Source organism: Onychostruthus taczanowskii, unplaced genomic scaffold (genome assembly GCF_017590055.1).
Source record: "Onychostruthus taczanowskii isolate IOZ18803 unplaced genomic scaffold, ASM1759005v1 scaffold61, whole genome shotgun sequence".
NCBI lineage: Eukaryota > Metazoa > Chordata > Aves > Passeriformes > Passeridae > Onychostruthus > Onychostruthus taczanowskii.
Genome location: NW_024503790.1, coordinates 6,904,238 through 6,920,839, shown reverse-complemented (window position 1 = coordinate 6,920,839; position 16,602 = coordinate 6,904,238). Strand labels below are relative to the sequence as shown.

At 52.8% G+C, this 16,602-nt stretch overlaps 1 protein-coding gene across 11 annotated transcripts in view; it reads left to right on the top strand.

The window, feature by feature from the left end:
• CASZ1 (castor zinc finger 1) overlaps positions 1-16,602 on the top strand; it is a 191,411-nt gene that overhangs the window by 111,695 nt on the left and 63,114 nt on the right. Inside the window, exon 1 of one of the 11 annotated variants that reach the window (XM_041419871.1) lies at positions 690-707. The exons of the other annotated variants lie outside the window; for them this stretch is intronic. The gene's annotated coding sequence lies outside the window, so the exon portion shown is untranslated. Of the gene's footprint in view, positions 1-689; positions 708-16,602 lie in introns of those variants that run through there. 11 annotated transcript variants of the gene reach the window in all.

Genomic DNA, 16,602 nt, shown 5'->3' with positions numbered 1-16,602 from the left:
TGCTGACACTGCAGAGGCCGTGCTGGCCCATCCAGCTGAGGTTTGGGAGAACCAATGTCCTCGTCCTCAGCTGCACTTTGCAAAGCAAAGAGGGGGCAGAGGAGGCTTGGCTGGAAGCAGGGGAGGGGCAGAACCTCCAGCCAAAAGTCCCACGCGGCAGCGTCTCCTCCCCTCCGGTTCAGCGCGGACTGGATCAATTTGGACGTCTTCAGCAATAAAAAATGCCGATGTCGTCCTAATTCACCAGGCCCCGAGATGACAGCAAATTTACATTTTTTAATTAAACTAGCAGCCAGTTTTTATGAGAGGGGGCTGGGTTATGCAAATCAAATGGTTGTGTACGAAAGATTAGGAGAGTTTGGGAATAAATTCCACAAATGCTAATAAAAAAAAGAGAGAAAATGAGAGGGGGGAGAGAGAGGGACATTGTTCCATTAGCCCCTTTTAGGCTGATTTCCCTAGGGAGAAAGCTATGGGGGGTGAGAGATGGAGGCAGCTTTCAGAGACAGGTAAAATCCATTTCCAGGATGGAGAGCCCCTTGGACCAGGACCTTGTTGCTCCCTGTTTTGTCTCCGAGGGCTCTAGGGGAGAAGGAGGAAGAAATTGGTGACAAAAGAAACACTTGCTGGTTTCTAATCCCCATTCCTGCTTGACCAGTGATCCACAGGCTGGAACAGCAGCTGGGACTGGCTTGAGGATGTGGAAGGTACGGAGTGCTCAGGTGCTGGAGGGGCACAGGTGGGTGAAGGCTGGGCCAGGTCACCATGGTGCTGCAGGAGGGTGGATGTGGCAGGGCGACAGGGCAGTCCTGGGGTGGGCAAAGCCCAGGGGCTGCACAAAGCTGCTCTGGACAGGACCCATCTTTGGGCTGACAGATGGTCACAGGGCAGGGCTGCAGCTGGGGTTGGTACCCTGGGGCTTCATCTCCTTTGTGCAGCTCTTGTGGGTGGGCTTCTGGTCCCTGGCAGGAGCTGCTGGTTGGAACAGGCAGTAGTGCTGATCACAGGTGAGGGTCTAGATTGCTGTTCCGTGTAAGCACAGGCTTTATCTGCAGAGCAGAGTGTGTTTTGGAGTAGGCTGGTGATGCTTTTCCCTCACCCAAACTGTGGAGCCCCTTGTTGTCCATTCATAGAGATCTCAGAGGCTGACTCCAGCTGTCAGCATCTCTTTCCAGTGTGTCAGCCTGGCACCAGTCTTCATCTCTTCCTCAAGGGACTTTCCATCTTTCTTCAGGTGGTGATTCCAGAAAATAAAAGTTTGTCAAGTACCTTCAGGAAGAAATAGTCACAGTGAACAAAAAGCATGTGTTTCACTCACGTAGAATATGTTCTTGTATAAGCTTCCCGAAGAATTCCAAGTTCTCATTGCATTTGGGAGTTAGGTGTGGTGGCTAGGTACCAAAGCAATTGTTTGCTCTGCTATGGAGAAACAAAACCAGAAAATTTCTGGAGGCTGGGAAACTGCTTAAAGCTTCCAGTCCTAAGGCAGTTTCATGCTTGGAATAAAAGCTGAACAACCCATGCAGGTTGGCAAGAGAAAGCAGAGGGTGGAGAACAGGAGATACAGGGAAAAGGATGGGAAGACTAAGGTCACTGGGTGCATTTTATGACAATCCCCTGAGGATTTGGTGCCTCACTAGAGAGCTTTGCCACCCATTCCTGGTTTTGGGGTGTGAAATGATGATTCACCAGCATGCTCATGTTTTGCTTTGGAGAGGTGACATTTTAGCAGAGCCTCTCTTGTGAAATCAGTAAAAACACCAAGCTCTGGTGGTGCATTTCTGGAAGTGCTCCCCACACCCAACACCTACATCCCTGTCACTGTGTCCTGAGCGTGCACGTCTGCCCCAGACACTGAGCCACCTCCACGCTCCTGGACACTCACGTGTTGGTGCCGGCCTGAACTTGGTGCTCCCCAGGCTCTCTCAAGGCATTGCCATGATCAACACTGGTTCTGTGGCTTCTGTGCGCTTGCATCATCGTTGCCATGAATGAATCCTTGGCAGCAAGAGGAGACGAGGATGGTGTCTGCCCTGTGTGTTGGGTGCCTCTGTGTTCCCCCAGTGTGCAGTGGGACCCCCACTGCTCTGCTGCTGGGACGAATGGTGGCCGTGGTGTCAGCCTGGTGCACAGCCTCAGACAGCCAGCCATACAGGGGCTTTTTGTAACACGAGTTTCTGAGCTGAACTAGGGCCAAGTTCAGCCTAAAACTAACAAAGAGCTCCAGAACAGGTCTGTGAGACATGGCAGAGTCTGAGGATTTGGTGTGGGATGAATAACTCCTAATCTATAAAGTGGGCATAATCACGCTGCCTGTGCAGCCCAGAGCCAGGGCTGGGCTCAGGATGGAGATAAGGCAGGGAGGGCTGGCTGCTGTCCACGGGTGGGCGTGGGGGTCGGCAGAGCGCTCCTCCCAGCCGGGTGGGGTGCCTGGGCGTGGGAGAGCCCAGCCCGCTCCCGCTCCCGCAGCTTCCCGGGAGCTCCTGCCCCCGGCACCTTTGGCACCCAGCAGCTGCCGTGGGCACCTCTCCGGGACCTGGGCTGGGAGCTGGAGAGCTCCAGCTGGGCTGTTGTGTTGGAATGGTGCAGTGGTGTCAGCCCTGCTCCCAAAACTGGATGGGCCAGGGCAGAGCAGAGGAAGAAGCAGGAGCTTTCAGCTTCCATACATGGGAAACTGTCAAAAGCCAGGTAGCAACACCAGCTTTTGTCTGGTATTTCCAGAAAAACCCGGCAGGACCTGGCATCCCAGGGCATAATTTATTATGGAAAAATAAAATAATAAAGTACCAATCCCTTTGAGGCCTGAGTCATAGAAGCATCTTCTCATTAAAGCAGCTCCACCTCTCTGCCTGGTGTTTGCCAGCTCCATGCCTGTATGAATCCACTCCCTGAGCTGCCTCGCCCAGGGCAGCCTTCCTCCTACTCCTCCTCCTCTTCCTGTTGCCTTCCCCAGCACACCTCTCCTCCAGCACCCCTGTCGGGAGGAGCATGAGCGGTTCCACATCTCAAGCCAGCTTCTCCCCAGGCCCCCATCTCTGCACCAGGTGGATGTTGTATTGGTGTGTGTTGTAGCCAAACATCTTCATCTTTTCACCCACCCACCCACCTCCCACCCCTGTGCTGTCGGGTTCTCTGGGCATGCCCTTCTCCTGGCCGTGTGCTGTGAAGGTGTGTGTGGATCCTTCCGTGGCTCCAAGCTCTCTTCCAAGTGGCCCTCTGCAAGCCGGGAAGGAGAGGAAGCTGCTGCTGGAGTAATTACCATCTGCATGTCCCGAAGGCAGGCAGCAGATGTTAGCAGAGGAGGACGGGATTGGAAGAGGGTGAGGGAGCAGAGGCTGGGGAAAGGGGGTCTGATTTTTCTTCTCGATTGCATATGGGTATTTTTAACTGAAACTCAGTAGGACAAGAATCCCAGTTCTGCAAAGTTGATCCATGCACTTGGAAACTTTGGGGGAAAGCTCCTCTGCTCGCTCTTGCTGTGTTTTCTGTCACTCACTCTGCCTTTCTCAGCCTTTTTTATGCCACACTATTTAACTTTCCTTACTAAATAGCTTTCCTTTATGTCCTTCTTCCTCTCCATATTCCCACAGACCTGTCACTCTCTGTCACTCTCCTGGACTTCCATTCTGTCTTTGATTCTGTCTTGCTTTCCCTTTCCTTCCCCCCCTTCCATTGTCTTACTCTATTTTTCATTTTCCCATTTTTCTGTGGGCTGATATTCAGATGAGCAAACTTCTTCCAGTTAAAGGAGGTCATGAATATTAGGATTTTTCTGTCAAACAATGAAATATGGCTCAAATTACTCTAAAGAATAGGGCCCTTTTCATAAACCACCTGCTGGTTTTTTTTGAAAGAAAGCACAACCACTCGCCTGTGTGCTCCAAGCAGTTGTCTCACATCTCTACCTCGCCAAGCTTTGCCGTTCCAATTTCTTGTGATGAATTTGTTGCTCTTGGTGGAGTAAGTCTGCTCTTCCCAGACTGCCAGCACCCAATGAGTCTGGGTTTGGACAGGTTGGGACAGGATGGGGATTCTGGCAGGATCCTCGCTACTTTAAATGTTGGTTTGTGATTGTGCTTTTTTGATTGCAGTGTGTATATTTTGGGGTTTTATTTTTGTTTTCAACAAACAACGTTCTGGTCTGAAACTCATTTGGTCTGAACCTGTCAGCTTGGCTGCGAGATCTCATTCAGATGTTAGCACCCCGTGGGGCGTGGAAGCACATGGAGCCCTCAGCTCTTCCTTGTGCTGCTGGTGTGGAGCAGCCACCTCTCCATCTCTCCACCTCTCCACCTCTCCATCTTTCCATCTCTCCATCTCTCCCTGGCACAAGGAGGCCGTGGTGCAGGTGACCTGCTCAGGCCTGGCCACCAACCCAGGCTGGGCTCATTTCCTCCTGCTCTCATGGTCCTGTCCCTTTCCTCCCAGCCACAGTTTCAGGAAAGGAGCTCTGAGCACAGAGGCCGCAGCTGGCTCTGGGAAAGCCAAGTTTATGCTGCCTGAGATCTCCGTTCCTTGTGCTCCTGGCTTAGCTGGACAGTGCTGTGCCTTTGCCAGGCAGCACCAGGCAGCCTGGCTGCCCAGCAGGGACAGGAGAGTGGGAGAGCTGTGCCCCAGGGAGCGGCAGAGCTGGAGGCAGAAGAACCTCTGTGCTCCCTTGGGAGCTGCCATGAGGCTGTCATGGGTCATGCCAGAGACAGGGACAGCAGAGGACACCGGCTTGTCTCAGACTTACATTTTGTTTTCAGTCCAGCCTATTTATACTCTTCATAGTTGCTATTTTTTCCCCAGTTACATGAATGTGTCTTGTCCTCGCTGTCTTCCATCTTCCCTCAGCAAACCTTGCCATTTTCTGCGTGTCTTTGCTGGGAAGCTCACAGCACCATTCCTCCTGGGCAGAGACCACACTTCTCTGAGGAGGCACCTCTCACTGGTGTGCTCGTTCCAGGAGCTTGCTCCAGCCCTTCCACCCTCTCCCACCTGCATTTCCCTGGACAGAAACTGCACACACAGCCTGGGCTGTGTGAACACGGAGTTTGTTTTGCCAGGGTGACCTGTTTAATCATCTCATTTTCTGGTGGCCGTTTATTCCTCGTTTCCACGGTTACAGCCCCATTAAGAGGAGAAGCAATAAGGCAGCGAGTCAAACAGGTAATAAAAACATTAAAGCCATGTGCGCACTGGGAGGGAGGGAGGGCGAGCAGCACTCAGTGAGACGAGACGGGCCGTGCCAGGGGGACAGAAGGGTCACAGGAGCCTGAGCACGCTGTGGTGACAGCCAGCTCCCTGCCCAGCCTCTGCAGTGAGGCCAGCCCAGTGTCCTGCAGCATCCCACAGCGTTCCTGCCTGCTCTGCTGGAGTGTGCTGGCACTCAGGACGGTGTCACTGCCGCCAGCCTGCTGCTCTCCCCGCTGCTGTCCCGCTCAGGCAGCCCTGCAAGTGGACAAAAGCGCTCCAAATTAGAGTGTGCTTTTCCTGTATTTTCTTTCAGGGCTCTGACTGTCTGAAAATTTGTAACTTTCTGTTCAGTTCTGGTGGTGCTGGTGGACCCAAACACCTGTCCCTGTACCAGCTCCAGCATGGCCCTTGCCAAGGTCCTGCTCTGGCTGGTGTTGGCTGTGCTGCTGCCCTGCAGAGCCACAGCTCTGCCCAGCTCCTGAAGCAGGACTGACTGTGCCACAGGCTACACTCTCTGTTGGAGAGTCTGCCCTGTCACAGCCCCGTTTTGCCCTGGTGGGATTTTTTAAATATATATATTTCTGACATTGTTTTGGGTTTTACAGTTTCTTTTCTGCAGACTTTATCAGAAAGCATATTTGTGGTGAGAGCCTGTGAAAGGACCTGGCTTGCTGAGTAAATGTTCAACGTGGAAATGAGCTGCGTGACCTTGAGGGGAGAGGGAGGAAAGCTGACAGAAATTCATAAAAAGCTGAAAAAGAAAAGAACAAGGAGAAGGGAGGGGAGAGGAAAAAAGATAAAAGGCCTGGCCAGACTGGAAGAAGTCACACAAGAGAGGAATAATGGTCTTTCTTGTTACAGCAGTGACTGGACCTGTCATATTAGGCATCTTAAAGAGCCCGATTCTAAGTTGTGCTCGGCACTGACACTTTGAAAAATAGGCCCATTTAAGGTGACTCAAGTTGGGCAACAAAAGTCAGTAGTCACTTTAGATCATCTTGGCCTGTGTTCAGGAGGGTGAATTTTATCCTTGGCGAAAGGCCAGTGGGAGGCCCTTCTGTGTTCTGTTCCCGTTCCCAGAATAGGACTTGGGGTGGCTCCTGGAGCCTGTGCCAGCCCTTTGGGGCAGGGGCAGATCCCACTCTGCTCAGGGGGCAGTGGTCACTGCCTGGGCTCATGTGTCAGTCCAGTTGTCTGTGGGCACAGAAACTGGGCTTGAATTTATTTGTGGAATTTTTGGGGGGATGTGGGTGTCTGGAGAAGGAGCTGGATGGAGCAGTGTCTCTGCCCTCAGTGCAGGACAGCAGCAGCAGTGCAGGAGGTTTCCCAGCCATCCTTGGAGCTCCTCAAGAATGTGAGATTGAGAGGGAGACACTTGCTTCAGAAAACGAATGAGAATGTCAATCAGAAAAGACCAACAAAACACTGTTGCAAGGAAGAAAATTTGAACGGAATCACCCTGCTGTCACTGCCAGAGACCAAGGTGTGAGGTCCAAGCATGCTCTGGAGCTTGGCTTTCCAGGGCTGCCTGGTTTGGGCTTGATGGTTTTGCTTCAGCCCTGCATCTAGTCGTGGAGGATCTAAAGTGGGTTTTAAACTCGTGTTGTAGGGATTGGAGAGAGATTGAGTGCCAGGTTTCTGCAGTCTCGTATTCCTCTGGCATGTCCTTGTCCTCTGGATGCCTCAGCTCCAGGAAGCCCCTGGGTGCTGCAGTCCTTGGCTCTGGGGCCATTTCCATGGAGGGGTCTGGGCACACAAGGACCTGGCACCCAGCACCCAGGGGGCTGGAGCAGAAACCCTTGTGCTCTTCAGGGAACCAGTGCCTTCTGCTACTTTTTTTGTTGTTTGAATGCATGAAAAAATGTAAATGCACTTAGGCCCCCCCTTACTGCTCATTCTGTTGTCATTTCTTTGACTCCCCAAATTCTCTTCATTTTCAAGGGGGGAAGTCTGACTTCAGTGGCATCAGCACTTCCAAACCCCTGCACACTGACATAAGCAGCTCAGAGTGTGGGGCAAGGGCTGTGCTGAAGCAGAGTCCTCATTTGTGTTGAAACAAATGATCACCATTCTCTGGTTAAACCTGAGTAGCTGCACTAATAGTTCTCATATATCCATCTTTAAATTTTGGTTCATTTAGGTGGGGGGTTGATTTCTTTCCATAAGCCTGAAAATTGTAGAATAAGATCTTCATCTTCACTGCTGGTATGGGAGAGCTCTACTGTATGGAGGGGAGCATTTTTTCGGTGTTTTCCAGTTGGAAATAAAAGAAATCTAACTTGTTCCAGTAGGGAAAAGTCTTGTCTAGTGATGACCTCAAAATAATTTCTCTAGCAGTGCAGTGTGATGTCAGACAGACAGAATGTGGCTGGGTGGAAGTGCAGACAGCATGGGCACGAGTGCCTGACATGGGGAAAACCGTCAGTCCCGGCTTTGGGAGGAACTGGAGCAAAGTCACCAGCACAGATGCCAGAGCAAGGAACTGTAACTGTACATTTAATAGCTTCGGATGTTTGCTTTTATGTGGCAGTTGCTGCTCAAGCAAACAGATTGGAGAATTCTAGACTTACACGGATTTCAGGGATTTTATTTGTGTGTGTTCAGCGCAGGACGTGAGTGGGATGGGAGCATAGGGGTTTTTCAGCAGGAGAAGGGCCCTGTACCCTGCTCCTCCGTGCCCCCGTGCACCTTGATTTTATGAGCTGAGCCTTCCCCTCTCACTCCTGTCTCTTACTCTTCCCTGAAGTCTCTGTCCCTCCAAACCCACCTGACTCACCTGCTCCCTCTGGTCCCAGCATCCTGCCACAGTCCCCGGAGCACCCTCTGTCCTATTCTTGTGCTCCCTGGAGTGTGAGCCTGCCCCTGCAGGAGCCCTGCCCTGTGCCCAAAGCCCCATCTGCAAGTCAGAGAGCCGTGCCCCGAGTGCTGGAGCTGTCCTGTGAGAGCTGCGAGGCAGAGGCTTGTTTTCACAGTTTATTCTCCAAAAGGAGAGCCTGCAAGGGGTGAGGGGCAGACTCCTTGCAGTGAAGGTGTTAACAAATAGCAGGTGATTAAACATGACAAGCAGTGACATTTCTGTGTGGGGTTCTCAGTACCAGCAATGCCAAGAATGAAGCTATAAACCCTGACATTTTGTGTTATGCACTCAGGTTTTTAATAGACATCTTTCTCTCTCTCACCCCTGTTTGTTTCTTTTATTCCTCTATTCTCTTCTGTCCTCTTCTCCTTTCCTCTCTCTTCCTGATCCTCACCCTGGCTCTGTCCCTTCCCAAGTGCCCCCACCTCCATTTCCCATCCCTCCCTCCCACTCTTATCTTTGCTCTCTTGCTTCACCAGACTCATTTGTTCGATGTCCTTCACTTTAGCTTTTGTTTCTCTCTTCCTCCCTATTTTCTTGTTACACTTTTCCAAGATTTTTTGCTTTTCGTGGCATCGTTCACCCTTCCTTACTCTTCTCTTCCTCCTCCTAGCTGCGGTCTGTGCCATATGCACGCGCTGGCAGTGTCTCTCACAGATGCACTCCCACATTTATTGCACACACACTGGCACTTCCCGCACACTTCCCTGCTCCCCCACGCTCCCGCTCTCTCTCCTGCTCCGTCTCTCACATACGCTCGCACTTGCTCTTTTCTTTCTGTGCTTCCCCTCTCCTGCTCTTCTTTGTCTTTGTTACTCCCTTCTGCTGTCATCCTCCCTCTGTCTGTTCTTTTCCACTCTCTCCCCTTCTCCCTCCCTTTCCTTTCTCTTTTTGGGGTCTGATGTAATACTCTAACCATGGGCAGCCAGGCCAGTTGCTTGTCAGGGAGCAGGTGTCCCACCCCTGAGTGATGTTTTTGTTAATAACATTTTTGCCCTGACTCAGAAGCCGTCATTTTGGAGATTGGTTGGTGGGTTTTTTTTTAAGGACAGGAGCTGAGGAGGCTGAGCTTTTGGGAACAGTTGCTGGGTTTGTACTAAAAGGACTGCAACAGTTGTTCTGCTGAGCAAGAAACGTTGGAACAACTGCAGATTCTCTTCCCACCCCCCCCACCAAGTATCCAGAGGGCATTTGGAGGTGACACCCAATGCACAGTCCCCCTTGCAGCCAGCTCTAATTGGAGCTGACGAGCTGCCACTTGTTCTTGGCGTTGGAAATGGGGCACTTCTGACACTGGAGGTGGCCCTACCCAGCCCTTTCTATTACAAAAAACATTTCCTCCTCTTCTGCCTTCTCCTGGTGGTGTTAAACACAGGGCTCTCCCGCAGCAGGTCGCCTGCTCTCCAGTTATGGCCCAGCTACATGAGCTGGACAAGAAAGGGGTCTGCAGGCACAGGAGGATAAAAGGGATCAAGGGCAATCATGGGTTCCCTGGTCCATGCCCTGCCTGGCTCGCTGTCTTACCAGGCTGTGATCCCTTTCATGCAGAGGCTGAGGCAGGGCACGATGCTTCCCAGTAGGCAGGGTGGAAATGGTGTGGAAATGGTGTGGAAATGGTGTGGGCAGGCCCATCAGAGCCTGTCCTCTCTGCTGAATTAGCCATGCTATTGCCACCAAGGCCAAGACCTTCCCACCTGGCTGGCCCCAGTGAGAGCCACGCTGCAGAAGTCATCCCCAAGTGCCCCTGGGGACTCGAGGCACCTCCACAGGCTCTTGGAGCAGCACAGCAATTCCTTCTCACACGGCTGCAGAGTCTCTGCCTCTCCCCAGGTCCCTGGGGAAGGTCTGTAGGGAGCTCCTGGAGAGTTACCAGGCACAGGGTCTGTGCTGTGCGTCAGGAATGCACCGGCCCATGGCTGCAGCTGACACCCTGAGAGCCCCCAGCGTGGGCCAGAGGCTCTCTGGGCGGACAGAGAGGACAGAGGCTGCGCCAGCTCCTATGGGCAGGAGGTTCCCAGGCCCCAGTGTAAGGGCTTAGCAGGTGTTTGAAATGAGTTCAAACTAAACTGCAGCTTCGGTCCCAGTATTTCCTCTTCCTTGACTCTGCATTCATTCTAAACATCAAAATACTTCCCCATGAAGAACCGCCTTCCCATAAAAGGGCCTCTCCCTCCCTGTCTGCCCAGGTCTTATTGATCAGGCACCACAGACGGTGGCTGCAGCTTCAGTTGCCAAGTAGGGCAGATCGATAGAGGCTCGATAGGATGAGATTTTTGGCAGCTGGAACATATATTTGTTCCTCCTTCTGTCCCACCATCCCTCTGGGAAATGGGCGGTGTCACAGTGGAAGCAGGTGGAGCAAAGCTCTGTCCTCCTGCCTGCCGGTCACCTTGTCATCTGTCCTCTGTGGGGCAGCCCTGGGGCCAGAGCCTCTGTGGGGCTGCAGAGAGTGTGGGGCACGTGTGGATACAGAGCAGTCCCACCCTGTGCTGGCTCCCCCAGCCCCTCTCTGCTGCTGACCTTTTACAATGGCCAAGTTCACCCTTTGCGTACTGGGGCAATCCCATGGGTCAGTCCAGCTCCCCAAAAGCAGTATTTGGCCTTTATTGTTGGCCCAGTCTCTTTATTCAGCTAGTGTTTCTCCCCTGCCTGGATCCCAGCTCCCCTCTGCCCTTCCCTGGCCTCAGTGCTGTTGTCACCTTCCCAGAGAAGGGGACAGCAAGGCACGGTGATGGGAAGTGACTTCCTGACGGCCAGAGGGACTTGATGCTGGAGCTGGGGTTCAGGGCCATGCTTCTGGCTGTCCTTTAGCAGCACTCAGCCCCGTGGCCATGGGTTTGGACAGTGCTTCCCCACTCGGAGCCTCCCCCGGCTGCCCCGTCCGGGTGGGACCCAGAGCTGTGGGCTGGGCTCCGGCATGAACTGGGGGAATGAGGCGCAGAGGGGAGCCCTGCGGAGGAGAGGGATGCTGTGCAGGCTCGTCTCTCTCCATGCTCTCTGAAGAGCAGTTAGCTCTGCCATAAGCTGTCCTTAACCCTTGCTGGCCCTCCTGGCTGCCCAGCCTCTGGCAGGTGCTGAGCGCCATGCACAGAGAAGTTAATGAAATGAGTATTTTGGGGAGGGGGGGAGGGAGGCTCTGTACTGCACCCTGGGGCCCTGGGTTTATTAATGGTGACCTGCCATTAAAGACTAAAGTGCTAACCTGGTCATATTTAGCAGCTTTCCGTGGCATCCCAGTGGTCTCTGCCTGCAATATCAACTCCTGCTTTCCCCCGCAGCCCCAGCTCAGCAGGAGCTGACTCCAGAGTTTCTCTGCTACAATGAGTCTGGTGGGCAGCACTAAGAAGTCTCTGTGCTGCTGCTGCCAGACAGATTTCCACCTCCTCCTGCTGCTTCACGCAGCTTCCCCCCTTACTGCCAGGTCTTGCCAGGCAGCGCTTGGAAAAGAGGACCAATTGCTGGCATCTTCATAATTTCCTTTATACAGACAGAGCCTGGGGTCACTAGGAGAGGGAGATGTGCCAGCATGGAGCTCAGAGGGCTTGGCCATGAAGAAGAGGCATACTCCAGCTCTGCAGAGCATTTCCACAGAGCTCTCTGAGAAGGCACTGGCAAATTATCCCTCTGAGGTGGCAGGCTGGGAAGCAAGGCAGCAGCTCTGCCAGACCTGATTAAAACAGGACTGGAGGCTAACAGCTTCAGGTCAGAGCAGGAGGGCTGCTCCCACTGCTGCTGTCCCTCTTGCTCCAATCTGAGAGGGATGTGGAAAACCCAGGCTTGGGGGGATGTCCCCTAGGGGATATCAGCAGTTGGATATTGCAGTGACAGGCACTTTAGAAAGATGCTGGGAGCTGCTGCTGCTGCTGCTGGTCCAGGCAGGGATCAGTGTTAGCAGAAGGAAAAAAAAGCCCCAGAGTTTCCTTGAAGCTAATTCTGCTCTTGATGCTTCCCCAGAAGCAAGATCCTGCTGTGCTCCGTGTGCCAACTGAGATTATTGCTTTCCCTGATCACTTCTTCCTGGATTAAAACCTCAGCACAGAGTATTTTGCAGCGTGTTTTTCCAGGGTACCCCCTGGAAGCTCAGCACGGTGCAGACTCTGGCAGAGACTCGAGGCAATCGTGGGGCACCTCCAGCTCGGCTCGGGAGGTGGGGTGCTCCTGCCCCTCGCGCTCCTGTTGCCCTGGGGTGAGGGCACAAATCCTCACAAGGATGTCGCTCTCCCCAGAGAGCCGTGTCCCCGCAGCCCTGCCCCTGCTGTGGGCACGTGTGTCGGTGTGGGCTGCAGGCCATGGCCCGCAGAGCCAGCGAGGGCAGGGGCCTTGTTCCAGCAGAGCTGCGGCTCCCAGCAGGACGAGTGCCGCTTTGGCAGCCAGGCTGGGGGCAATCCTCGCTCTCTCCTTTGGCTCTGTGCCCCGGCTGATCTGCAGCCAGGTTTTGCTGTAATCCCTACATCCTGTTGCAGGTCCTTAATCAGCTGGAGCCGGCCTGGAAAAAAAAAAACCCCAAAACCCAAACCCCAAAGTGTTGTGGTTAAAGCTCCCCACTGCCAGGTGGTGGGGAGGGGGGGGGCAGCAGCCTCCCGGGCACCAGGTGGGAGACGGGAAGGGCTGGGAGAGATTACAGTTTCCATGGTAGGGATGGAAGCAGAGAAAAGGGTGTCTGTTTCTGCTGGGGGTCTCTGCAGGACCCACTGATGCTGTTCCCCTGCAGAGTGGATGGGTCTGGGTTTGAGTCACTGGCTGCTCCTGCTCTCCCACTGCCCCTTCAGCCCTCATTGGGCAGGCTTGGAAACTCTCCGGGTTGTTGTTGAGTTGGTTTTTTTCCCATTTAATGCATAGAATAACACTGATGGGTCTGAACAGCTCCAGCCAGGCGACGAGGGGAAAGAATAACAAGCTCCTGAATGTCAGGCAAAATTATGGGCCATTGCTATTTAGGGTGAGTCTGGTGGATTTAGGGCCTCTCTGTTCTATTGTCCTGGCTGCTCTGAGCATTGGAGCAGGCGAGACACAAGTCGGGAATTTTATTGCAGAGCATGGTCGGGGGAAGGCTGGTTCTGAGCGTTTCCGGAGTGAAGCAGCAGTGGGGGAGAGGGACTGTTTCTGTTGGAAAGTTGGTGAGATGTGATACTGGAGGCTGGAAGTCCTGGAGAGGTGGTTATCCAGCAGAGAATAGAGCCCCCTTGCATCCTGGTTTCTGTCAGGATTCAGCTCCAGATGTTCACCACACTCCCCAGGTCTGTGTAGGGTTGGTCCGTCTGTCAGACCTGGGCTGCCTGTCCAGCTGCTGTGTCCCTTGGCAGACCGTGCTGGCCCCTGCATCTCAAGGGCACATGGCTCCTTGTCTTCTCTTGTGAGGCACTCAGGAATGTAGTTCATATGAAAAACAGTGCCTGTATATGTGTGGTCAGTGGGGATTAGGGGTTCTGGTGTCATCTCTTGGATTGCTTATTGCTGGCACTGGTGATGTAACCAGGGCTGGCACTGCACTCGCATTGCCAGGTGTTAGGGGAAGGGCTCAGCTGAACAGCACAAGCATGGAAGGACACAGAAAGGCTGGAGAAAGGTGTTACACAGTGTGACAGAAGTGGATTGTCCATGGGAAAGTGATGTCTTCACAAGTGCTGAACAGGGTGTACCCTAAGCTTCCAGATTTTGGCAAATACATTCTGTCCCATGCCAGGATGGGGAGGAGTGGCAGAGAGCAAGAAAGCTGTTCAAGCCTGGCTGTCTGCATAGGTGTGAGGCTCAGCAGGGTGAATTCTTTGCTTCTTTGGGGCTCTTTTTATTTGACCGGATTAAAAAGCCTATTTGAGTTTCTTAAACCATTTAATCTAAAATCCCCAGGTAGATGCGCCATTGGATTCAGTTTTAAGCTTATAAACAAAATAGGTCTGTGTTTGTCTCTTCTTCATTTTCTTTTAAAGAAGAAGGGTTTGACCTGTCCTCCCTGGAGCTGGGGGGCAGTTGAGCTTCTGGTGCCTGTGAATCCCCATGAGCTTTAGAAAGGGTGGGAAAGTGCAGAGACTGGGGTCCTGCAGCTCCAGAGTAGGTGTACATGTGTCCTGGGCAGGGGCTGGGCTCCACTGGCTGGTCCCCAGGGCTCAGTACCTGCACAGAGTACTGAGTGTGGGTAAAATTCCAGTAGAGCCATTGCTCTGCAATTAGTTTGGGTATGTGAAAAGGGAGAGGACCATAGGAGATGGGAGAAAGTGGGAGGAAAGCGTGGAATGGTCCGGATAATTCCAGTTCCTTCTGAGTGGAAGCTGGTTGTGCTCTGCTCCCAGTGTCCAGCTCCCTCCAGGGTTTCCTCCTGCATCCATCCTCTCCACTTGTCTCCTCTACAGTGCCATGTGGCTTATTGCTGCCACTCCTTGTGCCTCAGAGGAGGTTCCATTGTCCCCAGAATGGGACAGTTCAGGATTTGTTCTCAGGAGAGAGGTGCTGCTAATGCCTGTGGCAGCTGCAGGAATGTCACAGGTCTGTTGCCCACACAGATACAGATACCCAGAAGGAAGGTACCAAACCCACAGCAGGTAAATGTAAGATGATCTGCCCCTGTGTCCCCTCAAGCTGCTTTCCCTGTGTCCACAGAGTCACTGATGCCTGCACACATTGTGAGGTGGCACTGGCAGTGCTCAAACCAACTGCAGGATCCCTTCCAGATCCTGTCCCCAGTGCTGGGAGCACAGCAGAAGGGCTGGGCCATCCGGCTCCCTCGTGCAGCCGCGGAAAAGCTCCTTCCAGCACGGCCATAGAAGGGCCAGGAGGGCAGGCTGTCCTCACTTCGTGTGGTCTTTGCTGTGAGCAGAGAGGCCTCCTGTGTCCAGGGCTCTCAAGGAGATGCTCTGTGTGAGGGAAAGGTGGGAACAAGGCTCCATCCTTCCTGCCTTCCTTCTCCCAAGGAGCTGGAGACAGACAGAGGGACAGGCGTCTGTCCGGTGGCAGCCAGAACAGGAGGGAGCCCTGTTGGCTTTGCCCAGGGAGCCTCTTTCTATATGGAAATGAAGAATTTAGGCTAATGGAGCTCAACCATCTCTAATTTTGCGATGGCAGGAGGATTTTGATTGAAAGTAATTAAGCAAGCTAGCTGTAAAATTAATTAAAGCAAAAGGGGGGGATTTTTTTATTGGATTGGATAGCGATATAGCGGCTGTCAAATGGGGGACGGATGGGGGTGACCTGAATTCTCTGCCCTCCCTCCTCCCACTCGGGACGTTTATGTCACTTTAATCTCCTTACAGCGGCTGGTGTGCATTTGTTTGAAATAATCAAGGAAATATGGTCAGAAATTGTCAGCTTTCAGATCTAATTTACCTGACAGCCCTGCGCAGACCAGTAAGCCTCTGTGTGCGTGTGTGTGTGTGTGGTGCATGCGACTGTGTGGTCATGGAGGACTCCTTGTCTCCCCTCTCCCCTGTTTTTGTTCATTCTGTCTTCTCTTGATTCTCAGCAAAAATACTTCTGACATATCTGGGGCCACCCAGCACCTTGCAGGAAAAAGAAATAAGTTTGACAATTTTCCTGAGGTCCCTTCTCCACCCCCACCTTGCCATCACTATCTCCTCCCAACCTGCTGCCTCATCCTTGCACCATAACCAGCTTTAGGGTTTAGGCAATATAGGATTAGGGGAGGTGGCTGTAATTCTTTATTCCAGATGGCTGGCAACTGCTAAACCCACTGTCACAAGCACTGAGTTATAAAAATACTTAAATTAGGCCCTTTGTTTCAGCCCCTGTCCCTGCCAAGCAGCTATCCTGGTGTCCTGCCGGGAGCTCAGCTTGCACAGAACAGGTGGGGGACTCTGAGCTCAGACTGTGATGATGATGCTGGGGAGAGGCTTCTCCGGACTCACACCTACCTGGATTCCCTTGCTCAGCTCCATCTGCTTCTTTTTTGCCTTTAGCTCATAAAGAGAGATCTGCAACAAGAAGGAGCTGGGCATGAGTTGGTGTGTGCTCACTTAGCAGGTGAACATCCCAGTCCAGGGACGTGCAAAGGCTGCAATTCCTACCCGTCTGACTGGGTGGGTGAGGGTGTGCACGTTCCTGACAGAAATCTCTGCTGGACCTAGCCCTGCAAGAACCTGGTGACCTGAGCTCAGCGTACTGAAACTGGGGAAGGAGGGAGACTGCTGCAGGACTGGTGTTTCCTCAGAGCCACCCTGGTGCCTCACATCTGTCTTGCTAGGTTGGCTGTTAGGGTTATTATTTACTATTTATTATTATTCATTAAGCACCAAGAGAGTTTGGGCTTTTGTTTGTTTTGTTTGGGTCTCCATATAGAGGCCTTTGCTGAGGCAGACTCCGGTGCCAAGACCTCTGGCACTTTTACAATTACAGCCCGTGATCCTACTGTATTGTTTATGTAATGACTCTCAGTCCCGAGGGATCCTGCAGCCTTTCTTAGACCAGAGCACCCAGCACCTGGCAGGGAGAGTGCAGGGCAAGTGCTGGACCCTGGTGCCAAGGAAAATCTCTGGGCTTTGTGTCCCGGGGAGTCATTAATATGTAGAAGGCTCAGGTTGGACCTGCTGTGAGGATCCACATGCAGGGGAGTTGATTAA